A 16925-nucleotide genomic window follows, 5' to 3' on the forward strand; every position below is an offset into this window, starting at 1 on the left:
GCTCCATTATGGCTACACTGAATATTGGGAAGTTTAGTATCAAACTTCTCAGAATAATAAACCCACACTGATACCAGTGTTGGATTTATTAAAAAATGCACACAGAGGGCATCTTAGAGATACCCCCTGTATTTTACCCAATTGTTCAGTGCAGGACTGACTGGTCTGTGCCAGCCTGCTGCTGAGAGACGAGTGTCTGACCTCATGCGGTGAGAGCCTTTATGCTCTCTGAGGACAGAAACAAAGCCTGCTCTGGGTGGAGGTGCTTCACACCTCCCCCCTGCAGGAACTGTAACACCTAGCAGTGAGCTTCAAAGGCTCAAGCTTCGTGTTACAATGCCCCAGGGCACTCTAGCTAGTGGAGATGCCCGCCCCCTGGACACAGCCCCCACTTTTGGCGGCAAGTCCAGGAGAGATAATGAGAAAAACAAGGAGGAGTCACTGGCCAGTCAGGACAGCCCCTAAGGTGTCCTGAGCTGAGGTGACTCTGACTTTTAGAAATCCTCCATCTTGTAGAAGGAGGATTCCCCCAATAGGGATAGGAATGTGACCCCCTCCCCTTGGGAGGAGGCACAAAGAGGGTGTACCCACCCTCAGGGCTAGTAGCCATTGGCCCTTATATTTAGTATTTAAGGGCTTCCCTGAACATAAGAATTTAGATTCCTGAAACTACAAGAAGAAGAAGACTGCTGAGCTGAAAAACCCCTGCAGAGGAAGAACAGAAGACACCAACTGCTTTGGCCCCAGTCCTACCGGCCTGTCTCCTGCCTTCCAAAGAAACCTACTCCAGCGACGCTTTCCAAGGGACCAGCGACCTCTGAATCCTCCGAGGACTGCCCTGCTTCAAAAAAGACAAGAAACTCCCGAGGACAGCGGCACTGCTCCAAAAGAACTGCAACTTTGTTTCAAGGAGCAGATTTAAAAGACCCCTGCAACTCCCCGCAAGAAGCGTGAGACTTGCAACACTGCACCCGGCGACCCCGACTCGACTGGTGGAGAACCAACACCTCAGGGAGGACCCTCCGGCGACTCCGAGACCGTGAGTAACCAAAGTTGTCCCCCCTGAGCCCCCACAGCGACGCCTGCAGAGGGAATCCCGAGGCTCCCCCTGACCGCGACTGCCTGAAACTCCATTTCCAGACGGCTGGAAAAGACCCTGCACCCGCAGCCCCCAGCACCTAAAGGAACGGAACTCCTGTGCAGGAGTGACCCCCAGGAGGCCCTCTCCCTTGCCCAGGTGGTGGCTACCCCGAGGAGCCCCCCCCTTGCCTGCCTGCAACGCTGAAGAGATCCCTTGATCTCTCATTGATTTACATTGAAAACCCAACGCTTGTTTCTACACTTCACCCGGCCGCCCCAGTGCCGCTGAGGGTGTACGTTTTGTGTGAACTTGTGTCCCCCCCGGTGCCCTACAAAACCCCCCTGGTCTGCCCTCCGAAGACACGGGTACTTACCTGCTGGCAGACCGGAACCGGGGCACCCCCTTCTCTCCATTGCAGCCTATGCGTTTTGGGCACCTCTTTGACCTCTGCACCTGACCGGCCCTGAGCTGCTGGTGTGGTAACTTTGGGGTTGCTCTGAACCCCCAACGGTGGGCTACCTTGGACCCAAACCTGAGACTTGTAAGTGATTTACTTACCTGACAAAACTAACAAAAACTTACCTCCCCCAGGAACTGTGAAAATTGCACTGTGTCCACTTTTAAAACAGCTAATTGTGTTTTATGTAAAAAGTATACATGCTAATGTAATGATTCAAAGTTCCTAAAGTACTTACCTGCAATACCTTTCAAATGAGATATTACATGTAGAATTTGAACCTGTGGTTCTTAAAATAAACTAAGAAAAGATATTTTTCTATAACCAAAACCTATTGGCTGGATTTGTCTCTGAGTGTGTGTTCCTCATTTATTGCCTGTGTGTATGTACAACAAATGCTTAACACTACTCCTTTGATAAGCCTACTGCTCGACCACACTACCACAAAATAGAGCATTAGTATTATCTCTTTTTGCCACTATCTTACCTCTAATGGGAACCCTTGGACTCTGTGCATACTATTCCTTACTTTGAAATAGTGCATACAGAGCCAACTTCCTACAGACCCTCTCATGCTTATAATGGGAGAGGTCTCAGGCTCCTCATTTATTGACCTGATTCAGTAAAGGCAAACCCTAATATCAGTGTGGCACTGATGTGAAACTTGAGAGGTAGGCCCTATACACAGGTGAACCATTAGGATCCTGCTTAAGTGGCATTGATAGAAGGTTATCCCCAAACGCTGATACAACTGGCAGCACGTAGGACACCAGGACACAAGTGAAAATAAGAATATTAGTGGCTATTTGTCCTTGATCAGGGGCAGTTGGTGTTAAAGGGCTTGAGGTGTGTTGCAAGGTTGTTGGATATGCCCCTTTTTGCAGGGCCATCCCCAAACATTTTACCTTCTTCCTCCTATTTTTTCTGACCTGTTTCTGTTGGCTTTAGGACTCTGGCACTTTACCACTGCTCACCAGTGCTAACGTGCATATGTTCTCTGTCTAAATTGTATTGGTTATTGCTTTCTCCATGAATGGTGCATTTGATGCACTAGTAAGTCCCTAGTATAGTGCATTACTACATGTAACTCACCCCTAAAGTAGGCCAGAGGCACCCCATAGGGCAGGGTGCATTGTATGTAAAAGCTAGTACATGTACTGGTGTGTATTACATGTCCTAATAGTGAAATACTGCCAAATTCAGTTTTCACTATTGCAATGACAATGGCCCTCATTACAACCCTGGAGGTTGGTGTTAAAGAGGCAGTAATACCGCCAACAGGCCGGCGGTAATTACTGCCAAATTATGACCATGGCGGTGTTATCTCCGACAGACAGCCAATGTACCACCCCGACGGCCAGGGCGGAAACAACAGCCACCATGGCGGGAGCCGCCTACAGCCAGACGGAAGTCAATGTTCTGCCCACCATATTATGACATGCCAAACCTCCACCTTTTCCGAGGCGGTACCAAAGACATCAAAAGCTTGGCAGAAACACTGCACAGAAGTGAAAGGACTCACCATTGAAGACACAAGGAACAACCACGCCGCCATGAAGCCTGAGCTGCATGGCTTCCCCATGATTTTCCACATGCTGCCCCACCACGAACACCAACGCCGGCGAAGACAATGACAGTGAGTACAGACACCTAGCACACAAGGGAGGGGAGGAGGAAAAAGAGAGTGACACACACATGCAACACACACACATACCCCACACCATACACACGTTCAGCTGCATTATCAAAACATTTGTACCCCGTACCTCGGATGAATAATGCAAGGACAAAACGAATTTGAGAAACTAAATGTAATGAGAGAAACATATCAAGATAAGTAAGTGAGGCAAGACAAGAGATATATACATATGTACACAAAAAGGGACACAGTGTACGCAGTCCAAATGGCCACAGGCCAAAGTCCAAGGCCAAAAATGGCACCTGCTTCAACACAGAGAGAACACTGCATGGGCATCAGTTGATAAATAGGCAGACACCTCAGGGGGATGGGGACGGGGGGCACCTCAGCCGGCGGTGATGGCTGCTCACTGGAGGTGGTAGTGCTGCTGGTGGGGGGAGGCTCCTGCCCATCCCCTGCAACCTCGGACGGCCGCTCACTGCAGGTGGTGGTTGGGGCTGCTGGGGGGGGAGGCTCCTGCCCATCCCCTGCAACCTCGGACGGCTGCACAACCATGGTTGGTGGTGGGGGCTCCATCACAGTTCCTGCCCCAGGCCCCTTGCTCATCCTGCCTACTGGTGCAGGCACCTTTCCCTTCTTGGCAGCAACTTGGGTAGGGCAGCTTGGGCAGGCTCCTTTCCCTTCTTGGCAGCAGCTTGGGCAGGCTCCTTTCCCTTGAGGCTGCCTGGTGCAGGCTCCTTCACACTCAGGACATGTGCCCTGGATCCTTTTCCACCACAAGTGGGTGTGGTGACGACTGGGCCCATGGACTGGGTGGCTGAGGTGCTTGGCTGGGTTCTTCTCACCCTGGCCAGACGTGCAGGACGGGTGGCAGGGGTAGGGAAGAGGTTAATGGTGGAAAGGAACAGTTTTTTAGGGACACTGGGGTGGGAAGAGGGAGAAGGCTTTAGAGTGGAGGAAGAGGGAGTGGTTGTTGGAGGTGTCTGCTGATTTTGGGTGCAGGTGCATGGGCTGGATGCTATTGTGAGGTGTCTTTGGTCTGGTGCAGGTAGGTTGGAAGAGTGTTCCACATTTTGGTAGTGAGGTGCGAGAATGATCTACTGCTGGTTGTAGTTCTGCGTAGGCGTGGGACGCTTGCGAGGGCGAGGTCGGCGGAGCGGAGATGCCGGGTCGGGGTGTAGAAGGAGAGCCGGCTGTTGAGGTATTCTGGTCCGGTGTTGTGCAGTGCTTTGTGAGCGTGGGTGAGGAGTTTGAAGGTGATTCTTTGGCTGACTGGAGGCCAGTGCAGGTTTCTCAGGTGGTCTGTGATGTGGCAGTGGAGGGGGATGTACAAGATGAGGCGTGCAGAGGTGTTCTGGATGCAGTGCAGCTTCTTCTGGAGTTTTGCAATGGTTCCTGCATAGAGGGCATTGCCTTAGTCCAGTTTGCCGCTTACGAGGGCTTGGGTGGCTGTTCTTCTGGTTTCGGTGGGTATCCATTTGTATATCTTTCGGAGCATGCGGAGGGTGTTGAAGCAGGAGGAGGAGATGGTGTTGACTTGTTGGGTCATGGAGAATGGGGAGTCCAAGATGAATCCTTGGTTGTATGCGTTGTCGGTGGGAGTCGGAGCGGCTTCAAGAGTGGCAGGGCACCAGGAGTCATCCCATGCAGAGGGGGTGGAGCTGAAGATGAGGACTTCTGTCTTGTCGGAATTAAGTTTGAGGCATCCATTCGGCGATGGGCTTCATTCCTTCGTGGAGGTTGGTCTTGGCGGAGTCCTTGGTGAGGAATAGAATCAGCTGGGTGTCGTCGGCGTATGAGATGATGTTGAGGTTGTGGGATCGGGTGATGTTAGCAAGCAGGGCCATGTAGACGTTGAAGAGGGTCGGGCTGAGGGACGAACCCTGTGGTACGGCGCAGATGATTTTGGTGGCCTCGAGCGGAATGGGGGGAGGCGGACTGTCTGGGTTCTGCCAGTGAGAAAGGAGGTGACCCAGTCCAGGGCTCTATCGTGGATTCCTGCATTGTTGAGGCGTGAGCGTAGGGTGTGGTGGCAGATGGTGGCTTTGTCAAGTATGGTTCTGATGTCGCCGGTGGCGGCAATGAGGGTGATTTCGGTACTGGGGTTGCTGTGGAAGCTGGATTGGGAAGGGTCCAGGGTGCAGTTTTCCTTGAGGAAGCGGGTTAGTTGTCTGTTGACAGCCTTCTCTATGAATTTTGCCGGGAAGGGGAGCAGGGCGATAGGCCGGAAGTTCTTGAAGTCGTTTCGGTCCGCCTTGGATTTTTGGAGGAGGGCGTTGATCTCTGCGTGTTTCCAGCTCTCCGGGAAGGTGGCAGACTCGAAGGAGCTGTTGATGATCTTCCGTAGTTGGGGTGCAATGACGGAGCCTGCTTTGTTGAGGATGTGGTGAGTGCAGCGGTCATATGGAGAGCCGGAGTGGATGGTGTTCATGATTTCGATGGTGTCTGGCCTACAGAAATCTTTTCAGGCTCTGGCCTCCTCAATGATGACAATCTATCCCCAATCCTCCCTCCGACATCCTCTCTCTTCCCTATCCAAATTCCCTATTTCCCTATTTGTCCTAAGCACACAGACATGTCCGCATGCATCAACCTAAACGCACACTGTGACACAAACTCTACCAGGCACACCGGCATGCAGGCACTCAACATTCACCCACAGACACCACATCAGCCACCATTTCAACAGACACTCCCACTGACCCACACACCACATCCACCATTCCCACAGACACCACCACAACACCCAGTGACACATCCATCACATCCACCATGCACCCAGACAACACCTGTGAGAAAGTAGCCTCTTTGTAGCATGGTTACACCCACTTTTGGCTTGTTTGTGAGTGTATGTTAGTGTGTTTTTACTGGCTCACTGGGGTCCTGCTAGCCAGGACCCCGGTGCGCATAGTTTGTGGCCTACTGTGTGTGTTGTCAGTAGTGCTTAACTGTGTCACTGAAGTTCTGCTAACCAGAACTTCAGTGCTTATGCTCTCTCTGCTTCCAAATTAGTCACTATAGTTTAGTGACTTCATACGCCAATTCCAATTGGCACACTGGACCCCCCTTATAAGCCCCTAGCATTAGGTACCTAGGTCCCCAGGGCATTGGGGTTCCAGGAGTGCAGCCTGAATGAAATAGTGCACACACTATTTCACAGCCATTTTCACTGCACTTAAGTAACTTATAAGTCACCTATACATCTAGCCTTCATTTACTGAAGGCTAGGTGCAAAGTTACTAAGTGTAAGGGCACCCTTGCACTAGAAAAGATGCCCCCACACAGTCCAGGGCCAAATCCCACGACTTCGTGAGTGCGGGCCACTATTACACATGTGCCCTACATATAGGCCAATACCTACATGTAGCTTCACAATGGTAACTCAGAATATGGCCATGTAAGGTGTCTAGGATCATGGAATTGTCCAGCCATTCCAAATATGGTATTGGGGGGCCAATCCCATGCATTATGTGGGCTCCACCATGGACCTCCAGTACTGCCAAACCAGCTCTCTGAGGCTTGCACTGCAGCTACACCTGCTGCCACCTCACAGACAGGGTTCTGCCCTCATGGGGTCTTAGAAGCCCAGTCCCAGAAAGGCAGAACAGAGCATTTCCTTTGGGAGGAGGGTGTTACGCCTTCTTCCTTTGGAAATAGGTGTTACAGGCTTGGGAGGGGTAGCCTTCCAGAGTCTCTGGAAATGCTTTACATGGCACAGATGGTGCCCTCCTTGCATAAGCCAGTCTACACCGGTTCAGGGACCCCTGTCCCTGCTCTGGCTCGAAACTGGACAATGGGAAGGGAAGTGACCACTCCCTTGTCAATCACCACTCCAGGGGTGGTGCGCAGAGCTCCTGCATTGTGTCCCTTGTGTTAGCCATCTTATTTTCCAAGGTGTGGGGACACTCTGAAGACCTTTGAGTGACCAGTGCCAACAGGTGACGTCAGAGACCCCTCCTGATAGGTGCATACCTGGGTAGGTAGCTAATCCCCCTCTCAGGGCTACTTAGGGTCTCTCCTGTGGGTTCCTGTTCAGATTTGGCTTGCAAGTTTCCACCAGGAATTCTCTGCAATTCCTGCTTCATCCTCTGACCTCAGATCAACCACAGACTGCTCCAGGAACCACTGTAACTTCAAAAAAGTATCCAGAAAGGCTACTGCAACTCTACAGCTCCAGCCAGCAAATGCAACTGTTTCCATGGTGTGCACACTCTGGGGACTCCCTGTCGTCACCCTGCACCAGAAGGACCAAAGAAATCTCATGTGGAGTGACAGAGTCACTTCCCTGCTCCAGCAGGCACCTTCGAAGACAACAACAGGTTCTCTGGGACTCCTCTCCTGATGACGAGTGTGCTCCTTGGAACACAGGCGGTGGAACCCTTTGACACAGACTGTCCTAAGGTCCAGCTGCCCAAATTTGGAGGAGGTAAGAGCTTGCCTTCCCCATTTGCGAAAGTACTCCTGTGCACCACGTCATCTACACCTTCTGAGGCCTCTGTGCACTATTTGCAAGAATCCTTCATGCACAGCCTGGCCCAGGTCCCCAGCACTCTATCCTGTGATGCTCAACTCGCTGAGTTGTTCTCCGGCGACATGGGACCTTCTTTTGTAGTGCTGCAGCAACTGGAATTTGCACCTTCTTTGTCCCCATGTCCTGGGACCTCTGTGGGTGCTGCCTGGTCATCTGTGGGTTCCCTCCAGTGTTGGGAGCCCCCTCTGCCTCCTCAGTCTGAGTTGAGGTCCCCAGGTCCCTCCTGGGTCCAGGCAGCGCCATTTTGACACAATCCGCGACATTGCTTGAACCAAGGCTTGTTGGACTAATCCAGCGCTACAACTCACCTGCATCCAACATCTCCATGTGGGACATCCTTTGCATCATGCAGGAACCCACAGCCATCTTCTTTGGTGCTCTTCTGCAGACTTCTTCCAACCGGAGAATCCTCTTTTGCACCATCTTCTAGGTTGGCAGGAGCTCCTGTCCTTCCTGGAATCTTCTGCAACTTCTGGACTTGGTCTCCTCTCTTTACAGGTCTTCAGGTCCAGGAATCCACAATTTGTGGCTTGCAGTCTTGCTTGGTTCTTGCAATAACTCTATTCACGATTTTTAGTTTGTCCTAAGGAAACTTTCAGTACTTTACTCCTACTTTCCTGGGCTCTGGGGTGGGGTATTTTACCAACCTTTGTGGTTTTCTTACACCCCCAGTCCCCCTCTACACACTACACTTGCCCAGGGTGAATTTGTGATTCGCATTCCACTTTCTTAGTATATGGTTTGTGTTGCCCAAGGCCTATTTCTTCCTATTGGATTCTATGGTATTGTTTGCACTATCCTATGACTATTTAGTTACCTGATTTTGGTGTCTAATGTAAATATTGTGTATAATACTTACCTCCAGAAGGAGTATTGCCTCTAAGATAATTTTGGTCTTGTGTCACTAAAATAAAGTACCTTTGTTTTTGGTAACACTGACTATTGTCTTTTATTGTGTATAAGTACTGTGTAACTATTAGTGGTATTGCAGGAGCTTTGCATGTCTCTTAGTTCAGCCTAAGCTGCTCTGCTACAGCAGATACCTCTATCAGCCTAAACTGCTAGAATACTACTACATTTCACTAATAAGGGATAACTGGACCTGGTATAAGGTGTAAGTACCTAAGGTACCCACTACAAGCCAGGCCAGCCTCCTACAACAGCTCACAACCCACAGCCCCACACACCTCAGTCACCATACCCCCAGACACCACCACAACACCCACAGACACATCCACCACATTTGCTGTTCTTTTTTAATATCTGACTTTGTGGGAAGTGTTGGTCACCTAAGACAAGGGTAGATGTTTACTGTATGGATATGTGGGTGTTGATCCAATTGGGGTGCCATTGCATTGTATTATGCTTGCTAGGGTAAGTATTTCATCTTGTGTTGGTCAATGTCAGCATGTATGGTGTAGATTTGTCCCCTGATATAGACTGTACTTTACTCCCATGTGCAGGAGCTAGAGTTTTGTTTGTCCACACATGGAGGGTGTTAAAGTGTGGTAGCTTCCTTTGGATTTGACTGACCATGTGTCCACTTTGATGTGTGTACCTTGCAGCTACATCATCTAGATGTCTGGACCATGCTGTTGCCGTTGTATGTGCTTTCTTGACTTGCACTTACACATTTGGCAGCTAGGCATATCATTTGGCGCAAATATTGTTTGTCCCTGAGATACATGAAGAGTCAGTTCCTATGCAAATGCTGTTTTAGGGGCATGTGCAAAGTGAAATGTGTCCATGAATGCTCCTGATGTCGCCATTACTATTATGCAGGTATTGTTTGCATTGTGAGCTTTGGATATTTGTTTCACAACCTTTTGTGCATCCCATTGACCTTCCATTGTGTTGCAATGTGGGTGCTGTGTGGGTCCATCGATGAGCAGCATCCGCGGAAAGACGTGTGTGTGATGGGCTCCATGGCGGCACAGGTCATGTAACACTGCCTGCAGGTGAGTTGCTTCCTTTATGCTTTCTGTTTCCACCTGCTGGGATGTGGTGGTTGGACTGCCACGGTCACGCTGGCGGTAGGATATATCCTGATGTTTCCATCCGAAACACCGGCTCCGTCAGCCTTTTTGGTCTGCCTCGCCACCGCAGTGGTCTGCGCTGCCTGGTGGTGCTGGTGGGACTGCGGCAGCCTTTCCCTGCGGGACTGCCAGCATCGTAATACTGTGGTCTGACTGCCAAGCAGATGGCGGTCACACTGCCGCCATGGTGGTGCACAAACCGCCACACTCGTAATGCGACCCTTTGAGAATATGTAACATTAATTTCAATATGTAATATTAATTTTAAAGCAAATCCACATAAGTTCAGAGTAAGCCGTATTCATTTAAACAGCAGTCATATTCATTTAAACATGGCTTGTGTTCATTTCAATATTTACCTAATTCATTTCAAAGCATGTTACATTTATCTCACAGTTTAATTTTCATTTCAAAAAGTGTGATACTCATGTTACAGAATGTCATATAACTTTTGATGTGGGCCATATTAATTTCATCAGGTGTCATATTCATTACAAAGTGGCTCATATTCATCTTAACATTTGTCACATTCCTTTCTATGAATGTCATTCATTTAAATGGATGTCATATTCACCTTAACACCTGTCATAATACATTTAACACAGCTCATATCCATTTCAACATAGGTCATATTAATTTCAATATATGCAGAATTTATTTTGCTGTGTATCATATCAATTTCAAAGCACAACATATTCATTTTGACAAGTTTCGTTTTAATTTCATCATTGGTCATATTCAGTTTAAGACATGTTGAATTCATTTCGATGGCGCTCATATTTGTTTCAATGCATGTCATATTCATCTTACATGTGTCATATTTCTTTCAATGGATGCTTCATTCATATTAACACATCTTAATTTTAACGTGAATCATATCCATTGCAACATATATTGTAATCATGTCAATGAATATCATATCACTTTCAATGCAAGCCATATTCATTGCGATAAATGTCATGATCATTTTAGCGTTACTCGTATTAATTTTAAAACATGTCAAATTCATTTCAATGAAGGCCATATTCATTTCAACGTAGGTCATATTAATTTTAACATGTGTTATATTCTTTTCAATCAATGTTAAGTTTATTTCAATGGATGTCATATTCATATTAACACTTGTCAAATTAATTTTAAGATGCAACTTATCAATTTTAACATATATTATTATATTAATTTGAATATGTATCATATTAGTTTGAATATGTGTCATATTAATTTTAAAGCGTGCCATATTCATTTGAACAAATCTCGTGTGAATTTCAGCTGTGGTCATACTCATTTGAAGACATGTCAACTTCAATTCAATGGAGTTGCATTAATTTCAACACAAGCCATATTTATTTTCAATCATCTCCTATTCATTTCTGTGTGTCTCATATTCATTGCCATCTCGGTAATATTCATTTCAACACAATTTAAATTCATTGCAACATGTTTAATGTTTATTTCAATGTACATTGTATTAGTTTCAATGTGCATTGTTCTCTTTTCAGAATATAATATATTCATTTCAATACTTTATATTATTTTCAATCAGCCATATTAATTTCAATGTATGTCATATTTCTCTTGGCATAAGTCAATCATTTCAAGAAATGCCCCATTCTTTTTGGTGAATATTGTTTTTGTTTCAGTAATTGCTTTATTGTTTACAGTGAGGGCTATATTAATTTCAGTATGATTTATATACATTTTAGTATATTTCTTATTCAATTTGGTGTGTGTGTTAGTCATATTAATCACTAAGTAGCATATTCATTCTGACAGGTTTCATATTTGTTTTGGTTAAATTCAGTCTCACTCTGCCAGGTATCATAATTATTTTGACACATAGTACATTCATTCTGGTGTGTGTCAGATTAATTTTGCAGCACATTATGCATTTCAGGAGGTGTCCAATATGGGGATCTGTAATTTTGACATGAACGGCTTCCCACAGATGGACAGTTGTATCTGCACGAACCCTTTGGTATTGGCTTTGTTTCTTGTTTTAACAAGTGATGGGGAGGTCGTTTTTTAGGACTGAACTAAACCACACGGAATGGATTTTATTATGCTCACCTAAAGTTTGCTCTGTTTGACAACAGTAAGAAGAGTCGCATAACACAACTATGCACAGCAAATCACCCCATGGCACTTCTAATCACTTCAAGGCTAAACATAATGGTCCAGATTTTTAACTTTGAGTGTATTTTCTCAGTCTGCTACTACTGCAAGGGCTTGCCTGGTGTTAGTCTAATTGCCTTGGGATATACTCTAAAACTGAATACTCTAATGTGTGCTGTCAGTGGCACATTATGTTTATAAGCTCATTTTACTGTGGTGTTCTTGGACATAGCATCCCAGTCCTCCCAGCTGTGGCCATGCCCCTTTCACCATGTGCAGTTTATAGGCTTGCATTCAGTTGAAGACACTATAAATGGAAAGTGCCCCCAACATGTGACTAAAACATGTGAAACCATTATTCAGCAGAATCCTCCTATTGGGCATTCCTTTGCCCTGCAGTGACTCCCTGTAGCACGTCATCATAGTTATGTTTAACTATTCTTGGGGAGGAACCACCCATTGGCTAACTGAGTGGTTTTCCAGGAGTGGGTGGGGGCTCATAATTGTTTCCTCTCCTTAAGTAACCCTTTTTCTGCCTCTGACAGTTTTTTCCTCAGCAGATATTACTGTCCAGTTTTTTTTTTTTAAAGAAAAACAATGTTTCCTTGGCAAACTATTACCATGATTCCTTCAATCCTCATTTTAACTGGGTTGGTCTCTTCTTACTTTGTCACCTTGCCCCATTTGCATCTTTTAAAAAAAATTGCTTTTGGTTTTAGGAATTGATCAACCATGAAGGAATGCTTCTAAAACAGGCACGCATTAGCAAAGCCAATAGGTTTCACCTATGCAAAATTTATTAGCATTGCAATGTTTTTTTACATGTTGCATAACAGTTGAGCTCCTGAGGAACATGGCTTAAAGTAAATAAAAACACTATTGCGTGGTCAAAGCTGGCCACATCAAAGCATTTTTTTTTTACTTTAAGCCAAGTTGCACAGCAGCTCAACTGTTGTGCAACATGTAAAAAACACTGACAAAGCTATTAGAAATTGCAGACATTAAACCTATTGCTTTGCCAATAGATGTTCTAAACTGTTGTGGAGTACTTTTGTGGTGTTTTCACTGTGTTACTGTGTGTGAGTGCACACATACTTTACATATAGCCTCTGAGATAAGCCTAACTGCTCATGCCAAGCTGCCAAGGTGGTTAGCAGGGCTTATCTTAGCTGTGTGGCTCTCTTACCCTGAGTAGCACAAGGGTCTCTGCTTAGACAGGGTTCAAACTGCTACCAACTAGAGACTCCATTTCTAACAGAGACCTGTCATAGGAGAGAAGGAGAAGAACCAATAAGCAGCACAAATGAAAAAGCTAATAGGTCCTTGGTGATGAAGGAGGCTATATGTTTTTAGGTCATCAGAGAGGGGGAACGCACATGTGTTCATGCCAGGGGAGGATGATACTCACTTACACCAGAGCAGCAACATCAGTGGGGTAGATGTGGCTGTTTTTTACAGTCAATGCATAGGTTTTGATTTGGTACACCTACTGCTCTGGCCCAAGCAGGTTCAGTGGAGATCCATTCTTTTATTGGGCCAGGGGCAGGGCAGACCCAGGGGGTGTGAGTGAGTAGGTGGGTGTATTGGGATGCATGCATGTAGAGGTGTTTGTATGGGTGCGTGTGACCAAGTGGTGGTGTATGTCAGGGAGTGTGTTGATGAGTGGGGGTGCGTGTATGAAGGTGTTGGATGATTGGGGGTGCATCCATGTAGGTTTGCGGATGAGTAGTGGTGCATGTGCCGACAACAGGAATGGAGATTTCTGTCACCGGGTGCGTTACCGCCAGGGCTTTCATGGTGGTGCGACGGCCATGAGAAGCTTGGTGGTGTGCCAACTCATAATACCGCCAGCAGTCTTACGGCTGCCGCCGGGTCGGAGGTGCTCATCTCTGGCCGAGCAGTCTGACCGCCCTGGTGGTATCGGCGTTGTTGTGGTGGTTTGGCTTCGGCCAAACCGCCGCAGTCATAATACAGCAGTCTTCACCACCGGCCCGGCAGACCCTTCAACAAGATGCAAATGGACTTCAGTAAGATGCTTCTTTGTAATAGGATGACACATGCTCTGGTTGCAGTGTACATTTTCTCTCAACCGGTGGAAGTGTACCCAACACGAATGACAGTCTCCCTGTAGCAAAATTGCTGTTGCAAGAGTTAATACCAAGGTTCGGTTTACCAGTTTCAGTGGAGTCAGATAGGGGGACTCATTTTAACAATGAAGTCCTGAGAATGCTGTGTGCAGCTTTACAAGTGGAGCAAAGATTACATAGTAGTTATCGTCCAGAAACGTCTGGTATTGTACAACACCTGAATGGAACCATACAATCCCAATTTACTAAAGTCTGTGCATCCTCTTCACTGAAATGGCAAGATGCTTTGCCTTTGGTGCTGATGAGTCTTCGAAGTACACCTGATAGGAGAACAGGATTATCGATGCATGAAATCCTTATGGGGCGTGCTATGAGAATGCCTGCTATTCCTGCAAATGTATTTGTGAACATTACCAATTACTTGATCCTCAATTACTGCAAGGGATTGGCTGATGTGGTGCGTTCTGTTTCTAGAAAGATTGAAGCTGTCACTGCAAACCCTCATCAAGAGCAGTGCAATGACCTTAGTCCTGGTGACTGGGTCCTGATAAAGAAGCACATGTGAACGTTGTGTTTTAAATAGGCCCCTTCCAGGACGTCCTCATCACAAACACTGCTGTTATGTGAGCTGAGATACCAAACTGAGTGCATGCATTGTACACTCAGAGAGTAAGCACTCCATATAAAGAAATAGTGTTCTTTGAACCAGAACCAAGAGCAAAGGTGTCAGTACCACCCCAAGCTGTATAATGAGCAATACCGCAAGAGACACACTGCAAGAAAGAGAAAGGGGTGAAGAATCACAAACAGTCAGGGCAATCCAAATTCCTGTAATTTCACAAAGTGGCATTGAAATTTCTGTTGAAGAAGAGAAGGAAGACACAAGAGGGCAACCTGAAACAGTTGAGAAATCATGAGGACAACCAGAATATCCTAGTAAAGGGATAAGTACTGGATCAAGAAATGTCACTTACAATGCTGAATGGCTACAAAACTATGGTCCGAAGAAATTGAGATCAAGTCAGTTGATCGCACACTGCTAACAAAATGTTCAGGAGACAGAGTCATTCTTTACACAAATGCAAGGGAAACCCTTGGATATATATAGAGACAAGGGATAAATAATGCTTTAAGGGGTCAAGGGTCCCTATAACACACATCTGCAAGAGATAGACAATTGTGCCCAAAACATAAATTACAATCACATGTATTTAACAAATCAAAAAACTATATAAACACAAGATCTCAGGCACTAATTTGTGACATAAATTTAAAAAGATGTTAGTCACAAATACATCTCCAGCAGCAATTCTGGCTTTTTGTTGATTACTACATACATTTTATACGGTCAGTGTGTGACAGTCAATGATATTGTGATCCAATAACCATAACATGATCATCATCAGGACACTACAATTGATGCCTGAGAAGTATTACTCACTGGTGAGAACAAAATAACTAAAGAAAGTGCTATCATGGAAGGTGCCTGTATGTGAAAGAAATGGAGCTTGCAATAAAGGAAATCAAGATGAAACCAAGAAGGTTAAAGGAGGGCTAGCAATAACTTCCCAATAGCCAGAAGCCCTGTCAAAAGATAGGCAATGGGCAACCGTGGGGAATGCAGTGGAGGCAATGCTCTGATATGACCCAATTCTAAAGCCAAGAATCAAGGGATGTTCTCACTATAAGTTCACCCAGGGACATTCAGTCATAAGGTGATTGGCTGAATGTAAATTAACATCTCCTCAGTCAGAGCTGGTGTATGTGACGCTGCATAGACCGGCAGTGCCCCATTCGCGGGCCGCTGTCAGATCGGTGGTCCGTGTTTCAGACAGCCCTTTCTGCTGCGGGCCGCTTTTCAGTTTGAGACCTTTTCTTTTGGCTCGGGTTCTCGCTGCATTCACTTTTTGCCGCCTTAATGTTTCTTACCTGTTTGCTGCTTTTTTACTTCCTCTCTTCTTTTTTCCCTTGTTTTCTTTTTGTTTCTTCTTTGCACATATTTTCTCCTTCCAAGAAGTCTGTATTCTTTCCCTGCATGCTTTCCTTCCTATCCTATACTATGGTTATTTTTTCATTTACCTTTATGTGGCTCTTCCTAATCCAAGATGGTGCCTTCATTACTTCCCGTATGTCGCTTCCTGTCTTGTTTGTATATAAGCACAGTTTGTCTTCTGTTCCTTGCGTGGCAAACACTTCCGTTCCGGTTCTGCTCCTCACTCCTGTATCCCGTGATTTGGATTCTACCTTTTTTCCTGACTTCAGTTTTTGTTCCAGTCCTTTTTGTGCCTCAACACTTTTTCTTTTCAAATTTTTCAGGAGTTCCTTGATTAGAGGTTTTTCACTGCTGTTTTTTTTTTCCTCTGGGACTCTTTCTGGAGGTTATGGCCTGCTTGGTGTTTTATTATCAGCAGCACCGTGGCTACTGGAAAAGGTCGCCCCTATCTTGGTCAATCTATAACAATCAAGAAACCACGTAGAGAGCAGAAACTGGCGGATTACTGCGGTAAGAAGCTGTAGGAAGTTGGCTCTCTATGTACTATCTCAAAGTAAGAGATAGTGTGCACAGAGTCCAAGGGTTCCCCTTAGAGGTAAGATAGTGGCAAAATTAGATAATTTTAATGCTCTATTTTGTGGTAGTGTGGTCAAGCAGTAGGCTTATCAGAGGGTAGTGTTAAGCATTTGTTGTACACACACAGGCAATAAATGAGGAACACACACTCAAAGACTTAACTCCAGGCCAACAGTGTTTATATAGGAAAATATATTTTCTTAATTTATTTTTAGAACCACAAGTTCAAGATTTGAAGTAAATACATAAAATACAAGGTACTCCACATAGGTCAGTTAAGAACTTTGAATTAGAGCAGTAACATACACAGTTTTAGTTAAAATGGCAATAAGCTATGTTAAAAGTGGACACAGTGCAAAAATCAACAGTTCCTTTGGGAGGTAACTAGAGGTTAGCTTGTCAGGTAAGTAAGA

The sequence above is a fragment of the Pleurodeles waltl genome, chromosome 1_2 (assembly GCF_031143425.1).
Source record: "Pleurodeles waltl isolate 20211129_DDA chromosome 1_2, aPleWal1.hap1.20221129, whole genome shotgun sequence".
In the NCBI taxonomy this organism is placed as follows: Eukaryota; Metazoa; Chordata; class Amphibia; order Caudata; family Salamandridae; genus Pleurodeles; species Pleurodeles waltl.